Source organism: Brachycentrus maculatus, unplaced genomic scaffold (genome assembly GCF_059751285.1).
Source record: "Brachycentrus maculatus isolate JH-2025_06_01 unplaced genomic scaffold, ASM5975128v1 h1tg000313l, whole genome shotgun sequence".
Lineage (NCBI taxonomy): Eukaryota > Metazoa > Arthropoda > Insecta > Trichoptera > Brachycentridae > Brachycentrus > Brachycentrus maculatus.
The window spans coordinates 538,998-566,533 of NW_028281063.1; the positions used below are offsets into that span (position 1 = coordinate 538,998).

Below are 27,536 nucleotides of genomic sequence, written 5' to 3' on the forward strand. Positions count from 1 at the left end.
AACCATGTAAAGTTTAAATTAAATATGGATAAATATTACCACAAAGTGACTGGCGAATCAATTAATGAAACTATTGTAAATTAGACTTTGGTGTTAAAATATTTTATTAATAGAGGATGTTTTTATTTTCACTAACCTTTCCTTTTCGACCATCCGAAAATAACACGCAATCCGAAGGGAGTACAAAAACGTCCCAATTCATATTTGTATGGAAATTGTAGTACGCAGCTCGCAGCAAACACCAACTCGCCGCCAACTGAGTCATAGGGACACCACTTCGGTGCCAACGCGCCGTCATGTGACGACTGAGTGGGGGTAGCGGGTCACTAGATCAAGCAAAAGCCGATAATTTAGTTGTCTCGCTCTCTCGTTATGGTAGTGACACATTTGAAAGAGTAAAACAAATAACATGTCACTAGCAGACAAAAAATTAACAAGTGCGTAGATCTCGCGTCACCGACTGATTGTGATTTTTATCTAAAACGTTACTTTGAAATATTTAACGACTTAAAATTATAAAACTAAAAAAACCTTAATATTATTTTTAGTAATCCAAAAAATATGGATTTAATATCTCTTTTAATACTAAAGTTATGGAATTAAAAAGCACGTATGGGGGATTTTAATTCCCCTGTTAGATTTGGCTAGATTAATTCAGAAAAAAGCTCACATTCGTTAGTCAAAAGTTGGACGCACTGCAAAAGTTTTCATAACGGTCAGCTTTAGTCATGCTTTACCGGATATATATTTCACAGAATTCGCACTGAAATATATGTACATACATCCTGTTTCATACGACCTGAAAACTCGGTGACAATGGAACTGAAATAGTCAGTTTTTTCAGCATTACATATGAAACGGCTGAAAGAGTCCAATGAATGAAGTAATACGGATTATACGAGTGATCGAATCTCAAAAATGTAAAGAACTGAAAGAGAAATACGGACAGCACCTGTCTGACTTACATCCTCATAAATTAAAATTAAAAATCACAATATTTTTTTTATATTAAAAGCATTTTAAACTTAAGTTTTTCGCAGATGCACATTTGTGGCACATTTTATAAACTTTATCAAATAAAACAACTTAGTTTTAACCACTTTTTATTGGTACACTTTGCCCAAACGATTTCGACAAGAGCCTTGTCATCATCAGGGTTTATGTACTAAATTCTAAAACATTGAAATACTTAATATTTTAATATTGGTGTACAGAGTGCGTGGAAGTTTTTGGTATTGTAAGGGAAGGATAATCAACTAACAACTAACTAACAACCTAACCTAACTAACCTAACCTAACCTAACCTAACTATGAGTATTTCAATGTTTTAGATTTATTACATAAACCCTGATGATGACAAAGTTCTTATTGAAACCGGTTGGAAAAAGTAAACCAATAAAAAGTGATTTTAACAAAGTTATTTTATTTTATAAAGTTTATAAAATGTGCCACAAAGTATCTGCGAAAAACATTCACGAAAAACTTATTAAGTGGTTTATAACAAGGGTTTAATTTTTTTAAAATTATATATAAATATATATATATATATACATATATATATATATATATATATATATATATATATATATATATATATATATATATATATATATATATATATATATATATATATATATATATATATATATATATATATATATATATATATATATATATATATATATATATATATATATATATATATATATATATATATATATATATATATATATATATAAACAGCTCGCATGTACGTCTGTATTATATTTTGAGGTTCAGAAACGATCGTTATCAGCCAATATAATAAACACAACCCTCCCCTTTTCCCGTTCCTGTCTAAAAATACTGAACAGGTGGGAAAATAATAAATTCCATAATCCTGTATGCTCTACAGGAAGATTTATTTTTATTATTATAAATAAATAAAGATGAGAAACAATAACAGTTTAATACTCTAATTGAGTAAATGAAAAAAACTTGTGTAGCATTTTATTTAATTTAATTTTTTTATTGAATTTTTTTTACAAAACATATTTAAATAAAACAAAATAGTTGGTAAATATACAATACATTTCAAATATAACATTTATACCTCTCTAATAAAGTAGATACTTGTGTTTAGAGAGGGAGTTCGTTTTACAATTATTATTATTTTTTTTTTAATTAATCATGTTTCGTCATAAAACCTTTAAAAACCGGTCGTAAGCTCCGTAAATCCCCAGACTTCCATATTTTTCTTCATCAGTGTTGGCATATAAAAAAAAAATATACAAAAAATTACTCCTATAATTGGATTTAATCCAGATTTGTGAACAAGTATTTGGGCGCACTCAAAATGTTGTAAAAAAATATAAGTAAAACGAATTTGAAAGAGTAAGTATTAGAAAAATAAAAAATAAAAACCGAAAGCCATTTTTATATCAAAATCAATCAATAAATTAATAGATATTTAAAGATGACGTCACATCATTTTGTCAAGGATTTTATCGATTATGAAAATAAAATTTTAAAAATACATTGTGTTTCGCGTAAACTGAGTAGTTGAATATGTAAGCCGAGACGCCAAGGAGCATAAATAAGCCCTGATATATCACGAGCTCCATCCGTTCAACGTGACACCCTGTATCCGAAAATGCCAGGGAAATATAAATAAACGGGGTAAAAAGCCGCGAAGCCACACACCATTTCCCTGCGCCCTCGCACGCTGACTGATACGCGCCCCGCATCAGTACGAATGTATTCTGTTATCTATCATGTATTACATTCCAGTAAAACACCCTTAATGATAAACTGGAATCAGAAAAAATCGCATTCCGTTAAAAAAATTAACCATACAGGGCCGTACACGCGACAGAAGGGAAAAATACAAAAAAATGAAAAATAGATAAGACTTAATTTTTGTTTTATTTTATTTACAGTGCAACCTCTATCTATCATTCCTCGAATAATCGTTTTCCCGGATGTTTCGTTTATTTCTTCTATCCCGAGTTAATTTCATACTAAACTAAACCGCATCGATCGTTTCTCTATCACCATTTACCGCATTTATCGTTCGAATTAAGCTGCATATTTGATACATTTTTTCTATTTTTTTTACATTATTTCCAATTTTCTTACATTTAACGGCAAGGTATGGGATAGAAACTATCGAAAGCTTGTGTAACCGATGGCAGGAGAGGTCGATATTGATGAAAAGGAGCCGCTGCCTGTACCTGCATTTCCAGAAGCGTGCACACTCTTTGAAAGAAAACTTTCTGCAACGCACATTCAATAATCGATGCTGAAAAAACACCATTTGCAAAACCGAAAATATGCTATTGACTTACGAAAATAAAACAATTAAAAAACAAATTATTTTTTAAAATTCTATTCAGGTTTGTATTATTTTTTAAATAAATACATTTGCATCTGAAACATGTATTCTTCTTAGAATTTTAGCCACCGATGGTTATGCAGATGGGGAGGACGGTATCTTCACTCGATCGTATCTATTTGCGTATTTACTTCTTAATCCCGCATTCATTGTTTTCCCGCATTCATAGTTTATTTAAATAGGTCCCATTAAAAACGATAGATAGAGGTGTCACTGTAATTATTTTATTTGTTCCGGAATTGTACAGCTTTAAATATAAAAAAAGGATATAATAAACAAAAGTTACATTTACAATAGTAAACATTACATTACATTAACAAAAATAGTTACATTCATAAAAATAAAGCCAATTAAACAATTCCGCATTTATGTTATAATAACTTTTTAAAAACATTCAGAGATTTAAAAAAATGGTATATTTTATTTGTTCAATGGTATAATGGTCTTTTTCTTTTCTTTTTTAAATATTTTTTTAAAGATTTTCATGTAATGGGCATTAATTTGTTCACCAATCTCGGTTTGTCCACTGATTCACATCTTAACATAGATGAAGAAGAATATTTACTCACTACATTTTGAGTGTGTCTTAATACTTGTTTACAAATCTGGATTATCTCCAATTAGGAGATGTTTTTTTACTGTTTTTTTTATATTTGAAGAAGAATATGAAAAAAAATATTGAAGTTGAAAACAGGGTAAGTCAGATAAGTTTGAGAATCTGTGGAACGGAGGTATAATGAGGTGTTATTCACACATCGGAAAAGTAAGGCAAATAATGATTCCTTTTTCTTATTAAGGGCTTTATTTAATTAAGCTCCAGGGATGTACGTGATGGCCAATGTTTATCCCGAGAAACTCTTATGTGGCTTAATTAATCCCGGGATATTATCCCGGGAAAATGTGAAAGAATCGTTACGTCATCAGAATTATTACAAAGTACTGAATCGGATATTCCCGAGTATTGTTTATACAATATGAATATGGTATGCCAGTTGAATAAAGGTATACTTAATACAGATGATCGAAAAATAATGCCAACATTTAATAAAATTATGGCGCTGAAACCCTTTGTGTTAAACGAGTGTTTTTTCATTTAACGCTAGCTATTAAATTTAAATTTAATATAATTATTATGACTATTAATATTTTGACATCTGAACATGAATTTTGTAAATAAATAAACTGATCAAATTATAAGAAAAAATACTAAAATAAAAAGGATATTTTCTCATGAATATGATTATAATCCAGGATTGGGACCTCACAAATGTACAAACGAAAGAGATTTTGCTCAATAAAAAGCTTCTTTCATCCCATCATAGAGATAGTCTCTAGTGAAATTTTAGTCAATTCAAGTACTGTGTATCGAATTTTAAATAATATATCTAGAAATTCCAAGAATTTGAGTAGTGTGGTTTTCAATCATGGGTAGAAATTGGTGAATGTTACACGTGTGCCAAGTGATCACTTAAACCAGCCTATGATGGTCGTAAGCCACGCAAATGCCCTGACTTCCATATTCTTCTTCATCTTTGATGAGATGTCACTTTTAAGTAATTGAAATACTTGAAAATTAAATTCATGTTTAGTTTTCTTCGGTCTTGCTCTTCTCTTATATCTAACTTTATTTCCCTTATATATTTATTTTTCTATTCTTTCATCACTCATTCGATTCACACGCTCAAACCACCTCAATACACCTTTAATTTCATCGATAATGCTTATCTGAGCCTTGCATCCTTTCCTTATATCACCGTTCGAACATCCACCATACACGGTTTTGCCGCACTGAGAGATCACATTTCGACTGCATTCAGTCTACTTTCAGCCTTCTTTTGGGAATTCCGAGAATCACTTCCATACATTATAGTTGAAACCAGGACTCCGTTGTATTACATGATATGTTTACTGCCAGCTTAGCTTTCGCTAATAGGTGTTTTGAATATTGAAAGCATTAACTATGTGGATCATATTGAAATATTATTTCGAGAAATATAAATACTTTGTGTTTTGATCCACTCACATTTTTATTAACCAACTACTTTCGGCAACAACCTGTTGCCCTCTTCAGGGTTTAATTTATGACAGTCATAAATTAAACCCTGAAGAGGGCAACATTTTGTTCCCGAAACTAGTTGGTTAGTAAAAATGTGAGTGGATCAAAACACAAAATATTTTTATTTCTCGAAATAATATATTCGCTAATCGGTTTTTATTTGCAATTTTTCTTGAAAATGTTCAAATCATCAATATGATTTATTGAACCAGGGATATCCAGCGTGGCAGTAAAACGCGATAACCACTGCAATATGTAACTTTTACTTCTAAATATGTATAACTTTACTCAAAGATGTTTCTTTAATATTTTGAGAATTATTTTCAAGTGTTTTTTTTTCCATTTTATATTTCCGCAAATCGTTATTTCTTTCAAAGGCGACCGGAAATTATAGTTCCGGAGAAATCTCTTCAAGCCGACTACCGGAACCTTTTTTTAACACGATCTCTTTGCGTAAAATTTACGATTTATAAAAAGAGTAGCAAGTTCTTAAATTTTAGTGAGATTGAAAAAATGTAATTGTTTGTTTTCGAAACATATTATAATATATTGGCAATATTTTGAGTGTCTCCGAATCTTTGTTTACAAATACAGGTTTGTCCATTTACGAGTTCTTTAATATATTGACATCTTAACAAAGATGAAGAAGTTTATGGAAATCTCGGTTTTTTCATTATTTGAGGTTATTGAAATATTTGGTTTCCAAATATTTTAAGTTAAGTTGGAATTGTTTGGTGTAGCATCTTGTTATTTGAAAATAATTTTGAAATCTCAAAAAATTACCATTTTTGACATTCAAACATATATCACCCTTTTAAAGTTTATTTTTTTTAAATCGTTTCTACACTACGGAGCTGTAATTTTGGAACCAATTATTTTGTTGGATAAGGTTTATTTTTTATTTAAAAAACCTAAATTATTGTTTTTTGACCAATTTCGTATCCAAACTACTATTTTTAAATATACCACTATGCCTACGAATGCTGGACGATGTATAACACCTACTCTAGGTAACTAGAAACTGCTGAAATGTGAATGCTTAATTGGTCAGCTGGAGTGTCCTTAAAGACAAAATAAATAGTTCACGCATTCGAGGAAGCCTGGATATAACTGACATCAAAAGTAAGGTAGAGGAAAAGTAATTGAGATGGTGTGGGCACATAGGGCTTAGAGAACTTGAACATTTAGTATACTAAGCAAACCGTCGTGGATCTTCCTCGAAAGACATCTAGAAGAAGACCAAAAAAAACATGGATGCTAAAGAAAGATAACATGATTCAAAGGCATGGCGTAAATGACATTGTTCATGGTAGAAGGACCTAAAACCTGAGGATAAGGAGAGCTGACCCCAATAGTCTTCGAAGATGACAAATTGGTATAGAGCCAGGAAAAAAAATATAACTCAAGTATCTGCCCAATCAATTAATTTTACTATGGATCTTCCTCGAAAAACATCTAGAGAAAGACCAAAAAATTAATGGTCGCTGCAAAAAGATAAAATGATTCCAAGGCATGGCCTAGGTGACGTTGTCCATGATAGGACCTACAACCTGAGGATGAGGAGGGCTGATTCCAACAGTCTGCAAAGACGATTGGAACGGAGCAAGGAAAAAGAAGATATAACTACACAGTGTCTGCCCTATCAATTAATGTGGCCATCGATCTTCCTCGAAAGACAATTGGAGAAAGATCAAAATATTCATGGATGCTGCGGATATATAACATGATTCAAAGGCATAGCCAAGGTAACGTTATCCATGATAAAAGGACCTACAACCTGAAAACGAGGAGATATAACCCCAAAAGTCTACAAAGATGATAAGTTGGGTTATAGCCAGGAAGAAGAAGATATAACTCCTGAGTGTCCAATCAATAAATGTGACCATGGGTCTTCTTTGAAAGGAAGAAAGACCAATAAATTCACGGATGCTACAGAACGATAACATGATTCCTAGGCAAAGCCTTGATGACTTATTCTTTTTCTTCTTCTTTTTCTACATCCTAAGGATCTGTTTCTGCCTCCGCTTGTAGGTCTTGGGATGTTGACTCCCAGCTGTCTTTTAGGAGCTCAGCCTGGGGGTCTGCGTCCTTCAGGGATTCCTTGAAGGGCGATACGTGGAAATCATCTTACATTCTGTTTACATGATCATTCCAGTATTGCCCCCACCTCACGATATTCTCCGTCTTACACATGCTCCGGATGTCGGTATTTCTTACTCGGTCTCCCAATGTGTTTCCGGTTATGGATCGGAGAGTCTTCATCTCGGAGGTTTGAAGTCGAGATTTTATTCTAGAAGTATCTGCTTTTGCCTCAATTCCATAAGTGGCTATTGGTCGAACACATGTTTTGTATATTTTCATTTTACTTTCTATTCTCATGTGTTTGTTCCTCCACACCGAGGATAACGTTGTACAAAATAGAAAGACCTACAACCTGAAGAGAAGGAGAGCTGATCGCAACAGTCCACAAAGACGATAAATTAGGATGGAGCCAGGAAGAAGAAGACTACTATTTTATACATTATTTTAGACACTGACCACCTCGGATAACGATATTAAATTCGTCACTTCTTATAAGTTAAATGAACTCAAAATGATAATTTAGAATTAGGCGCTCTTTGATACGATCATCCATTATATGAAGGGTGGTGAAATTTCCTCACCCCAAAAGAGCAAGTAACTTAACGTACCCCGCTGCGAGTTTCAGACGATCCTAATATCACCTTAATTTACTCCAGCGTTAACCCTTTGGGAGGGATGAAATATCTGTTAACCCTGAAATTTATTTAATTTATCTGTTAAAACATATACTGGCTGTAACTTTTACAACGGTCTTATTAATTGATTTCACATAAACTATGTGGAATAACGTAATGATAAAAATAAACATTTTACACAATATTTTAAATGTGTCAAAATATATATAATATATGTGTATATAAGTATTTATTTTTTATAAAGTTACATTTTTAATACAATTTCTATGCTTTTATACATATGGCAAAGTTATAATTTTAGTTTTGCTGTGCCTCTCCAAAAAAGAGACTGTTCTCTTGTGCTTGGAGAGGGACTTATACTCAAGTTTTATTGTTTTATTTTTAATATATTATTAGATTAAAACCAATATTTTTAGCTTTTCCACTTTATTTTTATTTGACCAGCGACCGGGTTTCGTCGTTACCGACATCATCAGACTGGTGGGAGGCTATACAAATTGTTATGTTATATATAAAACAAGGCAGGAGTTGATAACCATGCTAAAAATATTGGTTTTAATCTAATAATATATTAAAGATGCAATTCCATCACAAAGAAGTGGATAATATAAATCTGTTTTATTTTTTATAGTGGTATAATGGTCTTTTTTTTCTTTCCTTTTACATATTTTTAAAGATTTACATGTAATAGGTATTAATTTGTTCACCAATCTCGGTTTGTCCACTTATTTACATCTTAACATAGATGAAGAAGAATATTTACTCCCAACATTTTGAGTTTGTCCAAATACTTGTTCAAAAATCTGTATTATCTCCAAACAGGAGTTATTTTTTAAAATACTTTTTTTAACATCTCAACATAGATGAAGAAGAATGTAGAAGTCTAGGCATTTACGGGGCTTACGACCAGCCTATGATGGTTTGGTTAACCGGGAACGTCCGGGGTCACCAATTTAATCACCTCGTGTGTGTGTGTTTTAAAATGGGAAGCCAGAAAAGGATATTCAAAGAATTCTTACTTACAGATCGTTTATTTATATAAGTTCTTACACTTCAATTACTATTTTTATTAACTATTAATATTTAATCTAATTAATTAATGAAACTTTGAATCAAAATGTGAAGCTAGTTACACGTCCTTTAGAACCAAACGATGCAGGCGAATCTCGGCCTCTTCTCTTGGTCGCTTTTGTTGAATTCGTTCGGGAATCTCCGTGGCGAATTCGTATTTTTCAGTGGTGCCAACTTGGTAGTGTAGCTACACGCCTACAATGGTTTAAGTGGTAACTTTACACACGTGTAACAATTACCAATTCTACGCATTATTGACAAACACACTGCTCAAATTGTTGGAACTTCTAGAAATATTGACCAAACTCGAAACATGATGTTTGAATTCACTAGAATTTCACTACAGACATCTATGGTAGGGTCAGAGAAGCTTTTTATTAAGCAAAAACTCTTTCCTTTGTATTTGAGATCCGAATACTGGATTATATTCACATATTTGAAAAAACGTCAGAAAATATAAATAGTTAAGTGTACACTTTGTGAATCAAAAATACAAAATATGAAAAATTAAATACTCCGTTAGCATAAGTCTATAGAGTTACTATCGGTTATCAGACATCAGTTATGAGACAAAATTTGTAATATTTATTTATTTAATTTTATTTTGAAATCAGCAAGTAAAAGGTTAATAAATATTTAAGGGAAGGTGGGTTGGTAGGCTTACATCTTCTTAGAAGTGTGGGTTTGAACAGTACCTACCCTTGCCTTTCTACATAATGTACGGCTAAACCGCTCTAATAACAGTTGGGCCACCAAACCACCCACAAACATCATCTGATGTTCTGAAGGAAATTTCAGTCGTGCTGAAAAATCTTTTTTACAAGCTAATTTTAAAATATTGCCCGTGAACTCCAAGGGGGTGATATTATAAGTCGTTAACATAAATCGTTTTTAAATTTAATTATATTAAAAAATTAATAATAAATCCTACTTAATAATATTTTTAAAGTTTTAATTCTTATTTTTTGATAACATTTTGAGTGTGTCTTAATACTTGTTCACAAAATCTGGATTATCTTCAATTACGGGAGTTATTTTCATATTATTTTTTGACATCTCATCAAAGATGAAGAAGAATATGGAAGTCTGGGCATTTACGGGGCTGACGACCGTCATAAGCTGGTTTAAGTGATCACTTTACACACGTGTAACATTCACCAATTCTCCCCATTATTAATAGATTTATATTATCCACTGACACTTCGTGATGGAATTGCATTTTTAATATATTATTAGATTAAAACCAATATTTTAAGCTTTTTCACTTTATTTTTATTTGACCAGCGACCGGGTTTCATCGTTACCGACATGTCAACCAGTCTGATGATGTCGGTAACGATGAAACCTGGTCGCTGGTCAAATAAAAATAAAGTGGAAAAGCTAAAAATATTGGTTTATATCTAATAATATACTCCCCATTATTGACAACCACACTACTCAAATTCTTGGAAGTTCTATATATATGAACCAATTTAGAAACCTTGTTCTTGAATCACTAGAACTTCACTAGAGACATCTATTGGTGAGATATAAAGAAGCTTTTTATTAAGCTTGTTTTTTTAAATGTATTGTGATTCGCGTGTCTAGGCATTCTGTTTCATTTTCAAATACCATATGATGCAAAAATTAGAAATCTAATATTTAAAATAAAAATGCATAAATAAAAATAAGAAATTGCTCCTACCCCCTCTTCAACATTCAATGTCCAATGACACAACTCAAAATTTAGACTTAGCTTCATATGCGGTGTGCATCGAAACACGTGTCACAATAGATTTCTAGAAATTATGGTATTTACCAAGTAAAACTACTATTTATAATGGATAAATATTACCACAAAGTGACTGCCGAATTACAATATTAAGTTATTAAGGAAAAGAGATGATAATTTCAATACATTATTATAAAATAAATGATAATTCGGTTTATTTTTCTCTCTCAATATTTTTATTAAAAAAAATATATATAAAAATTAGCTTCATTCGTTTATAATGACTCATCGTAACACCAATGTTTCAGAACTACTAAGTTTAAATATGGACTTTTACATAAATATATTTATTTATTTATTTATTTATTTATTTAAACTTCATGTACAGAAAATAAAAAGTACATTGGCGGGCTTATTGTTAAAAAACAATATCTTCCAACCGACCAAAGACGGACTAGTGATATTGATCAAAACGTTTGATACCATATATAGCCGTTTGCAATCAGTGGGCAGATAGTACTTGAACAATTAAAAAAAAACATAAATTACAAATTGACATTTAAAAAGAAACATAAATTAACAAAAGACGATAATAAGGAGGGCAAAGGAAGAAGGAATTTAGGGAAGGAGGTAGAGGGAGGAGGTTTGATCGACAGTTAGGATTCTAATGACAGATAGTAATGTCTCAGACGTTTTTAAAAGTTAATACATATTATTGTCTGATGTAATAGATTTTATCAAAAAACTAAAAAACAATTAATTAACAATTAGACAAAAAAGTATTCTAGGATTCTAATGATAAATAGGTAGAATTCGGTAGCAAGTTTAAGAAAGAGAGGAGGGGTCAGGGGAGGAGGAGATGGACAGTTAGGGTTCTAAGGTAAGATAATGATAATGAAATACGCCAAGTCAATAAATTAAAACGAAATGGAGTTTTTCAGTTTTAGATTTGATATTCCTAAAACTGTCAATCGTCCTCTCTTTTTCCTTAATCCATCCCAACTTATCGTCCCTGTAGACTATTAGATTAAGCTCTCTTCGTCCTCAGGTTGTAGGTCCTTCTATCACAGAGGTTCCCAAACTCTTTTATCTCGTAGACCCCTTGCCTTACCTGATATTGATTTTTATCAAATTCATTAACTTCAAATGTATTTTTGACAGCCGGTATATGTAGTGTTACTCACTTTGAACCACACATGTTAGGTTTTATACATTTGTATTTTAAATTCAAATTAAAACATAGACCCCTTGCAAGTTGTCATAGACCCCTGGGGGTCGATATAGACCACTTTGGGAATCACTGTTCTATCATGTACAACGTCACGTAGGTCATCCCTTTGAATCACGTTCATCTTTTGAATGTTTCTACAGCATCCATTATTTTTTAGGTCATCTGGATGTCTTTCGAGGAAGATCCATGACAATCAGCTGGTTTACAATAAGTTCAGGATCTCTACATCCTTATGTGCCCATACCATCTCAATTTTCCTGTATCTTAGTGCCTTTCCTCTACCTTACTATTGTTAATTACACCCAGGCTTCCATGAATGCGTAAACTTTTTATTATACATTTTAGGGGACACTCCAGCTGACCATCTAAGCATGTCGATTATATCACTTATTTGGTGCAACAATGACGTAATCACACTTTTAGAAATATTACAGGAGATGCCATTCAGACGCTGAAGCAACAGAAATGGCGCTATTTTACTCAATTCCACAATGAGTAAAATGCCTCGCGTGTTATCTCACAGCATTTCACCACACAATCAATTCAGTCGACGTTTCTCCCGATATAAATGTGTAGTCTTTCGGCACACTTTGACACAATTAACTTGTTTTTATTTTAAAAAAATGTATTTATGTCATTGTTGCACCGAATGAGCGATACATATGTCAATATAAACATGATATGTTTTGATATGAATTTCATATAAATTGCTTTTCATAAACAATATATTTTGAAAACAGCGATTTGTATGTGTGACACACCCCAGCACTACATATGAACACACGATCCGTTTTGCGCTGAACAAGGTGTTAACTTTCAGCGGGGGTAAGTTTACAGGATTAATAGAGTCGCTCTCATCCCCTAACCACGGGAGGCTGTGCCGTATCGCATCACCTACCCTGGAGAATGTCTGGAATTTTTATTATCGAATATGAATTTGATCCTCTGCCATAAAGCCTTATTACATACTAAATTATGTAGTAGAAATAATTGAAATATTGAAATTTCTTCACATATTTTGGAACTAATTCGGTTTTAACCTAAACTCATTTAAACAAGCACAACTAAGTTTTGAATTTTCAAAATGTTGAAAATGAATTATTTGTTTTTAGATTAAGCGTTAGATAAGTAGAACTCAATTTTTATTTATATATTAAATGATACAATCAAACACTGATTTTTAGAGACTACTTAATTAAATTTTAATGATTAAAACACACAAAAAATGAGTGTTCGATTTTAACAATTTATATATATTTACAACATTTGAGTGTGTCCAATCCAACTTCATCTCAACAATAGATGTCTCTAATGATGTTTTAATGATTTGTTCTTGAACAACGTTTTGAAATCGGTTAATATATATAGAACTTCCAAGAATTTGAATAGTGTGGTTGTCAATAATGGGTAGAATTGGTGAACGCGTGTATAAAGTGATCACTTAAAATCTGCCTATGACGGTCATCAACCCCGTAAATGCCCGGACTTACATATTCTTCTTTGTCTTTGATGCAATGTCAAAAATAATTTAAAAATTATTAACTGGTTAAATTATAAGCAAAAATATTTTTTTTAATCATGTTTTTAAGCGTTCCTCAAGTATATGAATATAATCCAGGATTTGAAGTTCACATACGAATGCAAAAGGTCTCTAATAAATAAAAGCTTTCCTTATCCCAGCATAGATGAATATTGCGCACTCGCGCATACTGTATTATGAGTTTGATCAATATATATTTAAATGTTAAAAAAAAAAAGAGTGTGGTTATCAATCATGGGTAGAATTGGTGAATGTGACACGTGTGTAACGTGATCACTTAACCAAGCTTTTGACGGTCGTAAGCCCTGTAAAAGAACAGACTTCCACATTCTTGTCCATCTATGTTGAAATGTCAAAAAAAAACACAACTGATTTATTATACATAAAATTAAAATGTATATTTGTTTTTAAATCGCTATAATTTTACAGTGATTTTAAAACAAAGTTACATTTTAATTATAAAATGGAAAATCACAAAGTTAGTGCTTCAAAAATAAATAATGTCAAATATTATAATTATTAATTTATTCGGCAGTCTATGCATTTTCAATTTAAGTTTTACTTGGTAAATACCACTTTTCCTTAAAATCGATTGTGGCACATGTTTCTATGCATTTTGCATCATTTTATAACACCGTTTTTTAAAAAAACTTTTTGAACATATCGCAACATATCGCTCACTCCTTTCAAGAACGTCATAAATCAAAAATCGTTAATTTTCAGTTGTCCATATTTTCGGAATGTTCAGAAAATGTACTATATACCAGAAAAGCGGCATATTTTTAAGTTAATATTTACCCGCTACAGGGCAGAAAGTGTAGTTTCTTGCATTTTGAAGAAAAGGTATTATTTAATTACTTTTTTAAATATACTAAATATTTTTCAAATGTAGAAAAAACCTTCAGGTTTTACGTAAAAAGATCTGTTGCACAGTAAAAAGTTTAACAAGTGGCTTGACACTTATTTTTAATACATTGTATTATATTTTTAAACTTTAAAAACGTTCTCCTGAAAACTCTAGTTTTTTGATTTATGACGTTCTTGAAAAGAGTGAGCGATATTTAAAGGGTTGTCACTCAGGAGTCATCTTTTTTGGTTCTCATTTTACCGGCCTGTATCAATTTCAATATTTTTTTGTAAATTACTTCTCGTATAAATGTCAATAAAAAACTTATTTTAAAAATGATTACATTCAATATTCGGTGTTTTTATTGCGTCCGTAAAATTACCTCGAAATCAAACCTCTAACTACAGATAATAGAATATCCTTTAAATATTTATAAGCTTAAATATATCAAAGCTTAAATATATCTTGATTGTAAGCTCAGTGGGGCAAGTTCCTTAAATTATACTTCCGCGAATTATCTTAATAGAAGATAATTAAATAAACAGAGAGGAAATTTTAGTAATTATATTTAATTCAAATAATGCTTTGTTGTGAGAACGATAATTAGTATTTGATGAATAATCCTTTGCTTATAAATAGAGTAGAGTTATTCCGAGATAACATTGAGGTTGTTAATACGAAATTTTCATTATTTCAAGTGCTATAATGCAGTAAAAATTATAAATAAAAAAAATATAAATGTTTATATATATATATATATATATATATATATATATATATATATATATATATATATATATATATATATATATATATATATATATATATATATATATATATATATATATATATATATATATATATATATATATATATATATATATATATATATATATATATATATATATATATATATATATATATATATATATATATATATATATATATATATATATATATATATATATATATATATATATATATATATATATATATATATATATATATATATATATATATATATATATATATATATATATATATATATTTATATATACATATATAAATATATATATATATATATATATATATTTTTATATATATATATATATATATATATATATATATATACATACACGTGTGTAAAGTGATCACTCAAACCAGCCTATGACGGTCGTAAGCCCCGTAAATGCCCAGACTTCCATATTCTTCTTCATCTTTGATGAGATGTCAAAAAATAATATATATATATATATATATATATATATATATATATATATATATATATATATATATATATATATATATATATATACATATATATATATATATATATATATATATATATATATATATATATATATATATATATATATATATATATATATATATATATATATATATATATATATATATATATATATATATATATATATATATATATATATATATATATATATATATATATATATATATATATATATATATATATATATATATATATATATATATATATATATATATATATATATATATATATATATATATATATATATATATCAATCGATCTTTGAAGAATTTATATTAACTGTTTATGAGCAATGTATTAATTCTGCTGAAATAGGGATAACCGTAAATACAATAAAATAATATGAGGCAAAAAGATATTAGAGGCAATAATTATTGAAACGATTCAGATAGAAAATAATTCCGTTGTGGTAACAGGTTAGTATTGAACCTTTGCCTGAAAAACTTTCAGCGCTGAAAATACATTTCACGAGAAACATTATGTCTTTTCTACAGGTTAGATTAAAAGGGAATTTGAATACGATAATTTATTTCTAAGGGTGAAATGTTTTTCTTAATTTAAATATATATTTCGATTACAATTCGTTACTATGTAAAAATTACAATACGGTAAAAAAAAGGTCATATTTTTTTTAGGTAACAACATCTGAAAGACAATTTCAGTCTTATTTAAAAATGTTATTACGGGGTAATCCGCTTTCAAAGAAATGAGTTTCACAAAACATAATTATGTTTTTATATTATTTTTTGGCATGTTTATATATAAATATAAAATATACAAATAAATTTGATATAAGACCATAATTCTATATTAACAAATATGTTTATATAAAAAAATGATTTTTCATCAGATCGTTTTTAAAGTTTAAAAATATAATAAAATGTATTAAAAATAAATATCAAGCCACTTATTGAACTTTTTACTGTGCAACAGATCTTTTTAGGTAAGACCTGAATGTTTTTTCTCCATTTGAAAAACATTTTGTGTATTAAAAAAAAAATAACTTTTCTTATAAATGCAAAAACAACACTTTTTGCCCTGTAACAGGTAAATATTAAGTTAAAAATATGCAGCTATTGCTGGGATATTGTACATTTTCTGGGCATTCCGAAAACATGCACAACTGAAAATTGACGATTTTTGATAAATGACGTTGTTGAAAGGAGTGACCGATATAAGTATGTAAATACATATATGTTAAAACAGTATTATGGTCTTATATCAATTTTATTTGTTTTTAAATTTTAGGAATTTTAAATTAATTTTATACTTACATCTCGGCTCCTATTTTCAATGAAATATACTTTTTCGTTTCATTTGTCCAAACCATATTAACACATCTATCTTAATTTTATCGAAAGTGCTCTGATGTAGTACTTATTGTATCGTTGGGCGTATACAAAAGAAAAAGAATAAAAGAATGAAGAAGAAAATGTTGATTAACGACTTAATTATTCAAATAAATCCTGTAAATAAGAGTAAATAAATTTTATCTTCCTTACCTGTACAGCATTCTTTCTTGACGGTCAGCCTCCATATAAATCCTGTAGTACATGAAGAGCATTATGACACCAGGAACCCAGAAACTGACACTAGACGAAATAACGGCATACGGCCTATTGACTGTGAACCCGCACACGTTTGGGTGGTTTTTCCTAAACTCCAAATGCTCATCCGTCGTGTACCACTCCATGAAGATAGGCAAGAATGACACGAGAGCCGGACTGCACCAAACCACTGCTAGCATGATGCCTAGTCTCCCAGTGGTCATGATGAGCGGATAGTCCAAAGGTTGGACGATCGCATAGTACCTGTCCACGGAGATACAGCACAGGTGCAAGATGGAAGCGGTGCTGAAGTACACATCCATCGAGTTCCACACATCACACATGAAGTAACCGAACAACCACTTCCCGTTTGTAAGCTCGACACTGAAGTTAAAACACATGGCCCAAATCGCGACCAGCATATCGGCAAGAGCGAGAGAGACCACAAAATAGTTGGTTATGACCCTCAGTTTCCTATGTCGCATCACAGACACAATTACCAACAGATTGCCCAGCAATGCGGCTAGAATGATGAAAGCCATGATGCTGCTCTTGACAGTCTTGAATAAGACGTTGTACCACGGATTGAACGAAACGAAAGAACTGTTTGAAACGTTGTACGGGTCGTCGAATACGAAAAATGAGTTGTTTTGGTCGAAGTAGGATCTATTGTTGAAAGGGAGATTCGCGTCTGAGTTGGAGAAAAACTGGGAAGAGTCGAGAGAGTCTGCAGTCGCTGTGTGATCTGAAGATAGTGATGTTGGAGCATTTTCTGAAGTCCACGAATCTTGGAGAGCTGACTGGTTTATGAAGACGTCAGGATTGTAGATTCTTTCATTCAGCAAATCAGCGACAAAGCCGCCGTTGGCGATGGGCAAAAAACTGGACTCCTGTTTGTCCATTTTGCTTAATTTCAATTCTCTTTTAATCTTTGTTCACATTTTTCTTTCTTTTCATCTAAATTACTCTTCTTCGAGCTTGTTTATTCTTCATCTATTACTTTTAATGGATTTAGTGATTAAATTTTAATTCTAGTTAACATTTTGACAATTATTTCCACTGATGCCCGCTGTGTTTATACCTGCGAATAAAAAGAAATGTTTCATTAGAAAACTCAGATTTATTTGAAAACTCTGATTGGACCGGTAAAATAAATGTTTTATGAGTTAAAAAAAAAACTTCACCCCATTTTCATATTCTAACTTATTGATCTTAGCATCTGTAGCTTCTGAAACATGTGTTATACTATTTAGATTTTCAAGTCCATCCTTATATATTTATTACGGTTATTTTTTTAAAATTTTCATTTCTCTCCATTTATAAACGCTCTTTAACTATGCAGTAGACATTTTGAGACCATCTCATTTATAAACGCTATTAAAGTATATTTTATATGTATTGTATTTTCAATTCTACCGCATTTATGGACTCTGTCTAACTATTTACATTTTCAAGACCATCCCATGTACTAACACAGTTCAACTTTTTAGGTTTTCAAGTTCACCCCATTTATCAACGTTGTGTAACTATTTATTTAACAATTTATAAATGCTCTTAAACTATAATTTGTATTTGAAGCACTTACTTTGTGATTTTCCATTTTATAATTAAAATGTAACTTTGTTTTAAAATCACTATAAATGTAACTTTGTTTCAAAAACCATAGCAGTGATTTTAAAACAAAGTTACATTTTTATTACACTCTTAAACTATTTATCATAGATTTTTTAAGTCCATCCCATTTATAAACGATCTTTATTTATTTATTAAAGATTTTTTTGATATCTCATTAAAGATTAAGAAAAATATGGAACTCTGGGCATTTACTGGGCTGACGACTCTCATAGGCTGGTTTAAGCGATCACTTTACACACGTGTTACATTCACCAATTTTACCCATTATTGACAACCACACTACTCAAATTCTTGGAAGTTCTATATATATGAACCAATTTAGAAACCTTGTTTTGAACCACTATAACTTCACTTGAGACATCTATTTGTGAGATGATTTTTTTTATATTGAACAGAAACTCTTTTATTAGGATGTTTGGTCCGAATCCTGGATTATAATCACATACATGAGAAACGCCAGAAAATATAATTTTTATTTTTATTAATTAAGTTTATAATTTGACCAGTTAATTTATTAACAACATTTGTTAATTTAATTGGACACACTCAAAATGTTGTACATCTCATTATTTTTTAACACCTTATACCTATTTTTAATAGATATTAAAGTCCATCCTATTTATAAACGCTGTTTAACTATTTAGATTTTCAAGTTCAATCTATCTACTGAAAGTGATTTTTTTAAGTACGACATTTCGCAGAAAGTTGTGTTCGATTCCACCCACATCAATTAGTTATTTCTACTGGAATTTCTATTCAGACTGTATTTCAGGACTTTCTCATTACCAATACAGCCTTCAATTCTCGCCCTTTTTGATTGAAACTTTCATAATGCCAGGGGTACGAAACTTATTTTCTAACTTCCCTTGCTTGTTTCTGTCTATCAGTGTGGAGCCGTAATGTTTCAAATTAGAAGCACAATGTTTATAAAGCACAGCAGTTGCTTTTATAAATTTATTTTTACCTAGGAATATGTGTTTATTTATTTATTAATTTTTTGGCAAAGCACCCAAAACTGAGTGAGACATGCCACAAATAACTGGTATTTTATATTACACTGTAAATTAATACTTTTTAAAAATGATTACTAATACTTGCTCAAATATATTTTGTATCTTATAAATTTTGAAGTACTTTATGATTTTGATAAATTACCCAAATATTTAAGGATTAAATAGTTTTGAACAAAAATATTTAATGAACATAATAAAAATAATAAAACCCTTATCCGCACCCCAATGGTGCATAGGGCACTGCTTCATATAAACGCAGTGTTATCTTGATAGTTTACACATGAAGGAAAGGTGATCAGCCCTCCGCTTCAGGTACCAGTCCATGGAAATATTGAATAAATATTACAGTGAAAAAAAAACTTATATACATTTTTTTTTCAAGTACTATGTTCATTTGTTGATTTAATGAACTTAGTACTTGAAATAAGGATATAATAAGATGTCATTTTCGAAAAAATAGAGTCGCAAAATTGTATAATGTATGAGGGTTTGAAAATGTACGATGAGATGCCTAAATGTATGAAGAATAAAAAGAGTCTGAAAGAATATAAAAATAAATGTTTTGTTTACTGTAGAAGATGTTAATATATATTTGGTGTAAATTAAGTGTCAAAAATAGTTCATTTTCAAACACCGTATATGGTGTTTAAAAATGATGCGGAATGCATCGAAACACGTGTCACAGTAGATTTTAAGAAATAGTGGTATTTACTTAGTAAAACATTAATTTAAAAAAGATAGGTTTTACCACAAAGTGACTGCCGAATCAATTAATGAAATAAAAATGTAAAGATAAGTCGTCCATGTTAAAAAATAACAAAATTTCAATAACGCATTATCAGAGGCCAAAGTAAACCCAATTTTTATAATTTTATTTTAGTAGCCCACACAGCTTGCCTTTGTTACCTGAGGTCAAGAAGGAAAATTAGTGAAAACTCAAATTTGCATAGCTTATTCTGGGCGATGTTTATAGGTCTTTGTAAATATTTTCTGATGATAAGCTTTCACCTGAATCTAGGAACCGGAAGGGTAGAGCTTTGGTTGGGTCATACTTATCAAAATTAAGCTCACAAACCAACCTTATCATTGTTAAGATGCTGCTATGTATAATAAATACAATGGTGTTGTAAAGTAGATAATAACCTAGGCGGATCTAACAGAAGGATTAAAATCCCCCATACAGTGAAACCCTTATAACTAGCATAATTCGTTCCAGAATTTTACTCGCTAATTGAAACTTTTTGTTTGGTTTTAAGGTCCCGGCTCATAAGTGAATGTCGTGAAAAATGGGCTCGCCCTCTCTGTAACTCGTTATGCGAAATATCGCTTATTGAGGGAGCAACATTTTTCACAATATTTTTTGCTCGTTATGCGAATTACTCGTTATCAGATGTGCTTGTTTTGAGAGGTTCCGTATATGAATTTTAATTCCATTACTTTAGTATTATAAAAGCTAATTACTCCATATTTTATGTAATCTTAAGGAAAAATTTCCAACTTCATTTTTTTTTTATTTCAAATCGTCAAATGTTTCAAAAAATTGTTTATTAAAAACACAACAAGCCGGTGTCGTGAGATCTATGTACTTATATATCAGCACGTTATTTTTTTGTCTGTTAGCGACGTGTTATTTCTTTCATTCTAATCAATGTGGTACTACCATATTGAGAGAGTGAGACAACTAAACTACTCGGCTTCCGTTTGATCTAGTGTCTCACTACCTGCACTCAGTCGTCGCATGACGGCGCGTTGGCATGGACGTGGTGTCTCTATGACTCAGTTGGCGGCGAGTTGGTACTTGCTGCGAGCTGCGTACTATGATTTCCATTCAAACATGAACTGTAGACTTTCGGTACCCTTAGATTAATAGTTGGAATAATCGGCGAGTATTTACGAGGAGATACATTAATGTGTAAGAAGTGAATGTGTGCAAAGATAAAGAGTGGTGTGACGTTATATTTTCTCTGCCTACCCATGCGGGAAAGCGGCATGATGGTTAGTTAGTTAGCTTTAGAATCTTAATAAAAACCCTTATCCGCACCCGAATGGTGCATAGGGCACTGTGTCATATAAACGCAGTGTTATCTTGATCGTTTTTACACATGAAAGAAAGGTGATCAGTCCTCCGCTTCAGGTATGGTTCACCAATCCATCGTAATATTGAATAAATATTACAGTGAAAAAATCATTTATATTTATTTTACCCCCCTTGGGAATCGAACCCGGGACCTCCAGAACGGTAGCCAGGCGTGTTGACCATTACACTACGCAGGCGGACATTTTAGAATCTTAGACCTGATAATGACAAAAAATCTTCAAATCGAATCAATGATACAGCTTTCAAAAGTTTGTGCATTTCCAATTTTTTTTTCATATGGGCACGTCAAACAAGTCTCAAGACACAAGTCCATATTTTCCGATAGATTATTATAACACTGATATTTACTCAAAGAAAAAAATGTTCAGGTTTCTCTCGCTTGGATTCCAAGCCACCATGGCATTCCGGGAAATGAAAAAGCCGACTCTCTAGCTAAGGAAGCCGTTTTAAATGGAAGTACGAATTTCTCTAACTACCCATCTGATGAACTTTTGACAATCCCAAATATTGATATGTCTTCCAGCTGGTCCCTCAAATGGAACACCTCCAAAATTTCAAAGGGAAAACATTATTCTCTCATTCAGCCTACTGTCCCGTCCCGTCTTTGGTTTAAGAAAATTTCGATGAACAAGAAAGATACATCTACCATTTGTCGAATGAGTCATTGCTGTACGAGAGAGCACCTTGCGAGGATTGGTGGCTTTGACTCCCCTATTTGCGAGTGTCGTATTGAAGAGGAAGACCTTAACCACATATTGTTTGTTTGCCCAATAAATGACCAAATGCCAAAGTTTTTTTAATCTCTGGCCCCGCTTATTCCCCTCCCTACAGATATCCATCTCATCCTGGCGAGCAGGAACCCAATTATGTACAGACTGTTAGTTGTTTTTCTGAAATTAAATGGAATAAATTTATAGTTTATCTTCTTAATTTATAGTCTATAATATTTTATAATTAAGAATTCAATTAACTTGACATTGGCAAATGCGTTGTATTACATGTGCAACGCCATTCTATATTTAAAAAAATTATAACACTGAAAAAGTGTTTGAATGCATTGACAGACATCGTATACGTTATTCATATTGAATAAAAGAATCCAAGAAAAATCTGAATTACGAAAAAAAGGACTAATTAATAATTAAGAAAAGGTCCTTAATTCGATTCCTTTCTTTCGATTTTCGAATCAAAGGTTCTCGAGATTAGCTTTATAATTAAAACTTTCGGGCTCTTGTATCCACTTACAATGGCTCGACTTGAATATTTTATTTTTACGAGATTTTTTTGACCTTTTTATTGAAATATTGCGAAAAACCTTTATTTAAATGGTGCTTAGTTATTCAAATTGGGCCAACTTTGTAGCATATAAAAATATCGTTTTTAAAATATTTTCATCAAATATATTTTTGCCGGCTCCGTAGTGTAATGGTCAGCACGCTTGGCTACTTTTCTGGAGGTCCCGGGTTCGATTCCCAGGGGGGTCAAATAAATAAAAGTATTTTTTTCACTCTAATATTTATTCAATATTATCCTTATTTAAATGGTGTTTAGTTATTCAAAATTGGGCCAACTTTGTAGCATTTAAAAATATCGCTTTTAAAATATTTTCATCAAATATATTTTTGTCCGCCTCCGTAGTGTAATGGCCAGCACGCTCGGCTACCGTTCCGGAGGTCCCGGGTTCAATTCTCAGGGGGGATCAAATAAATATAAGTGATTTTTTCACTCTAATATTTATTCAATGTCAACACTGTGTTTATATAATGCAGTGCCCTATGCACCATTGGGGTGCGGATAAGGGTTTGAATTGAATTGAATTTTATATATTTTTAAAGATTTTCACACACAATCATTCACGTCTTTGTACATTTATGGATTATAAATATAAAGAAATATATTCGTTACTTTTTATTTTATTTAAAAAGTATTTAGTTGATAAATCATTTAAAAAATCGTCATAGTACGTCTTCCAAGCTATCTTGAACTGGAAAGTGAATACAAAATAATAAAAAAAATTGACACGAACCGTCGAGAAAACGTGTTCAGAAGAAGATACCATGACTGAACCAGAATTCGGTCTTTGCAACATGAGGTGATCCTTTTTCTGCCAGTTTTTAGATGGTTTTTAATAGAACCAGATCCAAAAAAATATTTTAATTGTCGTTAGGATCTCACACTCCGAATTTATTTTTTTAAGCAATTTTAAGCTTTGTCAACCGCTTCGAATTCAATTAAATTGTTTGAGGACGCTCAGTTTAACTCAAATCACGTTTTTTTAGCATTTCAATAAAAGAATGATTACTTAAATGAAAATTATAGAGAAAATCACACTTATTCTTTGATTATAATTACTGGAGAGCAACGTTTCAAATATAAAACTGATCCTTGAAATGAGTGTGTAGTGTTTTTAAATTAAACACGTCCATAATTGGCATAGGTCGAGATAACAGGTAGTATGTAGTAGGTGAAATCCACCAAAATACAGTACATTATGAAAGAATTTGCAAGAGTTCCAAGAATTGCAGTATTTAAAGACATGAAATTGCAATGGGAGATTGTTTTTTTTTTAATTTATTTATTCGGTAATTGTACAGCTTACATATAAAAAATGATATAATAAACAATAGTTACATTAACAATAATAAACATTACATTATATTAACAAAAAATATTTACGTTAAAAAAAAAAGCAAATTAAACAATTCCACATTTATGTTATAAAACTATTAAAAAACATTCAGAAATTTAAAAACAGGGTATGATATAAAATAATAGATTTAGCAGGAAGGAGAAGGAAAGGAGAGGAATTAATGAGGGTGGTTAAAGAATTTTTTTTTCTAGGTAAGAAGTTTAAAAAAAAATTTTTTTAAATAAATAAATAAACAATAAAAAGTTTAAAAATATATTTATAAATATACATACATACATATACATACGCATACATACATATATATATGCATACACATACACATATACATACATACATATACATATACATTATATTTACAGAAAAAAAATTGTCATGCACCGTTCACCCCCCCCCCCCCGCATAACATAACTAGGTTATTGGTTGAGAGTAAACAGAGTATGACAACTTTCTACTAACCTCTTTTTTTATTATAGCTATGCTTTTTCCGAAAATATCAATGTCATTTAATGTCTTGTTGTATGAGTCCGTGATTCTGTTAAGGGTGGTATTTTGTAAAAAGACTGTGTTGCACTTTGGTACATGAAGAAGGTGAGGTTCTCCAAAATTAATACGGGCTACTAGGTCAGGGGAATCAATTTTGTTGAAAAGGATCTTGATAATCCAGATTTTGTGAACAAGTAATTGGATACACTCAAAATGTTGTAAATAAATTATCTGGTCAATTTATAAGCTTAAATAAAAAAATTAAAATGATATTTTCTGGCGTTTCTCATGTGTGTGATTATAATCCAGGATTCGGACCTCACATACTAATAAAAGATTTCTGCTCAATAAAAAGCTTATTTTCATCTCACCAATAGATGTCTCTAGTGAAGTTCTAGTGATTCAAGAACAATATTTTTGAATTGGTTCATATATAAAGAACTTCCAAGAATTTGAGTAGTGTGATTGCCAATAATGGGTAGAATTGGTGAATGTGATCACTTGATCACTAGCCTATGACGGTCATCAGCCCCGTAAATGCCCAGACTTCCATATTCTTCTTCATCTTTGATGAGATGTCAAAAAAATAATTTTAAAACATATACCAATTCTGTAGGGGGTGCCTAATACATATGGCCAATACTGTATATATTCGGAGCTATTGTCTTGGAAAATATGTACGTTACATTATAGGGCCTTATACAATACACCTATATATCAAATGTTCCATTGTACAAATAATAACAAAGTTAAAATACATCTCAGATACCGCGAGACATAAAATACACGCTCCAAACTGAAGAATTGCTTGAAATACTCCATTCGAGTTAGTTAAGTCTGTCTGATAATTTGGTTTGTGTCTCTGAAAAGTTAGCAAAGTGAGCATGATACTATTATTAAGCTCAAATTTATAATATCGCTCCAACTTAAAAGCTAAGGCTCTTACAGAGACAATTAAGCAGGGGAATTCGAAAAGCTTAATTAAACTTTGTTTTACTTAAAAATATATCAACGGATTTCTTAATAAAATAGCTAAGAGCGATTGATTTTTTGGGGTAGGCAGAGAGAATAGAGCGCCACACCACTCTATCCTTGCAAACATTCTTCGAATCTTCCACGTTCATGCATCTCCTCATACATACCCGCCGATTGTTACGACTCCTTACCTGACCACTTTCAAGTATTTGGCATACCTGATCGTGCCATGTTTTTCTCGGTCTTCTTTTCCCACAAACATTCGCCTCATAAATTTGTTTTACCGTTCTTTCCTCACTCATTCGTTCCACATGTCCAAACCATCTCAACACACCTTTCTTAATTTTATCGATAATGCTTATCTCAGCTTTGCATTCCTTCCTTATTTCACTATTCGCACATCTATCATACATCGTTTTGTCGCACATTCTTCCGAGAGATCGCATTTCGACTGCATTCAGTCTACTTTCATCCTTCTTTTGCCAACTCCATGTTTCACTTCCATACATTAGAGTTGGAACCAGGACTCCGTTGTGCACTGCCAGTTTAGCTTCCGCTGATAGGTTTTTATTTGCTATAACTGATTTCAGTGCACCATTCACTTTGTTCCCAGCATTCACTCTCCTTTCTATGTCTTTATCAATCTTTCCATCCCTAGAAAACATACTACCCAAATACACGAAATCATCTACCTGTTCCAAAATCTCTCCGTTTACCAATATTTCACATTCAGATCTGCATTCTTCTCTTTCAAAAACCATAATCTTGGATTTGCTAACATTCATCAATAAGTCACTTTCCTTGCACACATTATACACTTTTGTCACCAACGCCTGCAGGTCTTCTCTGCTATCGGCAAGAAGAACAGCATCGTCAGCATACAAAAGGCAACAAACAGTCAAATTATTCATTCTAGCTCCAACATTTAAATCTTTCAGTTCTTTCATGCAATTATCCATGTATAGGTTAAACAGCCAGGGTGACATTACACATCCCTGTTTAACACCTTTAGAGATGCTAAGCCAGGATGAAAATGAACCACTTACCCTTATGCATGCAGTGCTATCCTCGTACAAGGATGCTATGCCTTGGATAAGTTTACTGCTTACCCCATACTCAGATAACACCTTCCATAGCTTCGTTCTACAACTATAATTTCATTATATTCTCAATATTATTCATATTTAAAGCATTTACTTTGTGGTTAGTCAATTTCCCTTTTTTTTTTACAAAAATGTTAATAATATTAGTATATAACCACTCACTTTATGTCTACCGGT

At 31.1% G+C, this 27,536-nt stretch overlaps 1 pseudogene; it reads right to left on the bottom strand.

Annotated features, from left to right (window-relative positions):
- LOC148304534 (octopamine receptor beta-2R pseudogene) overlaps positions 1 to 18,304 on the bottom strand; it is a 168,339-nt pseudogene extending 150,035 nt beyond the window's left edge.
- Positions 18,305 to 27,536: the final 9,232 nt, after the last annotated feature.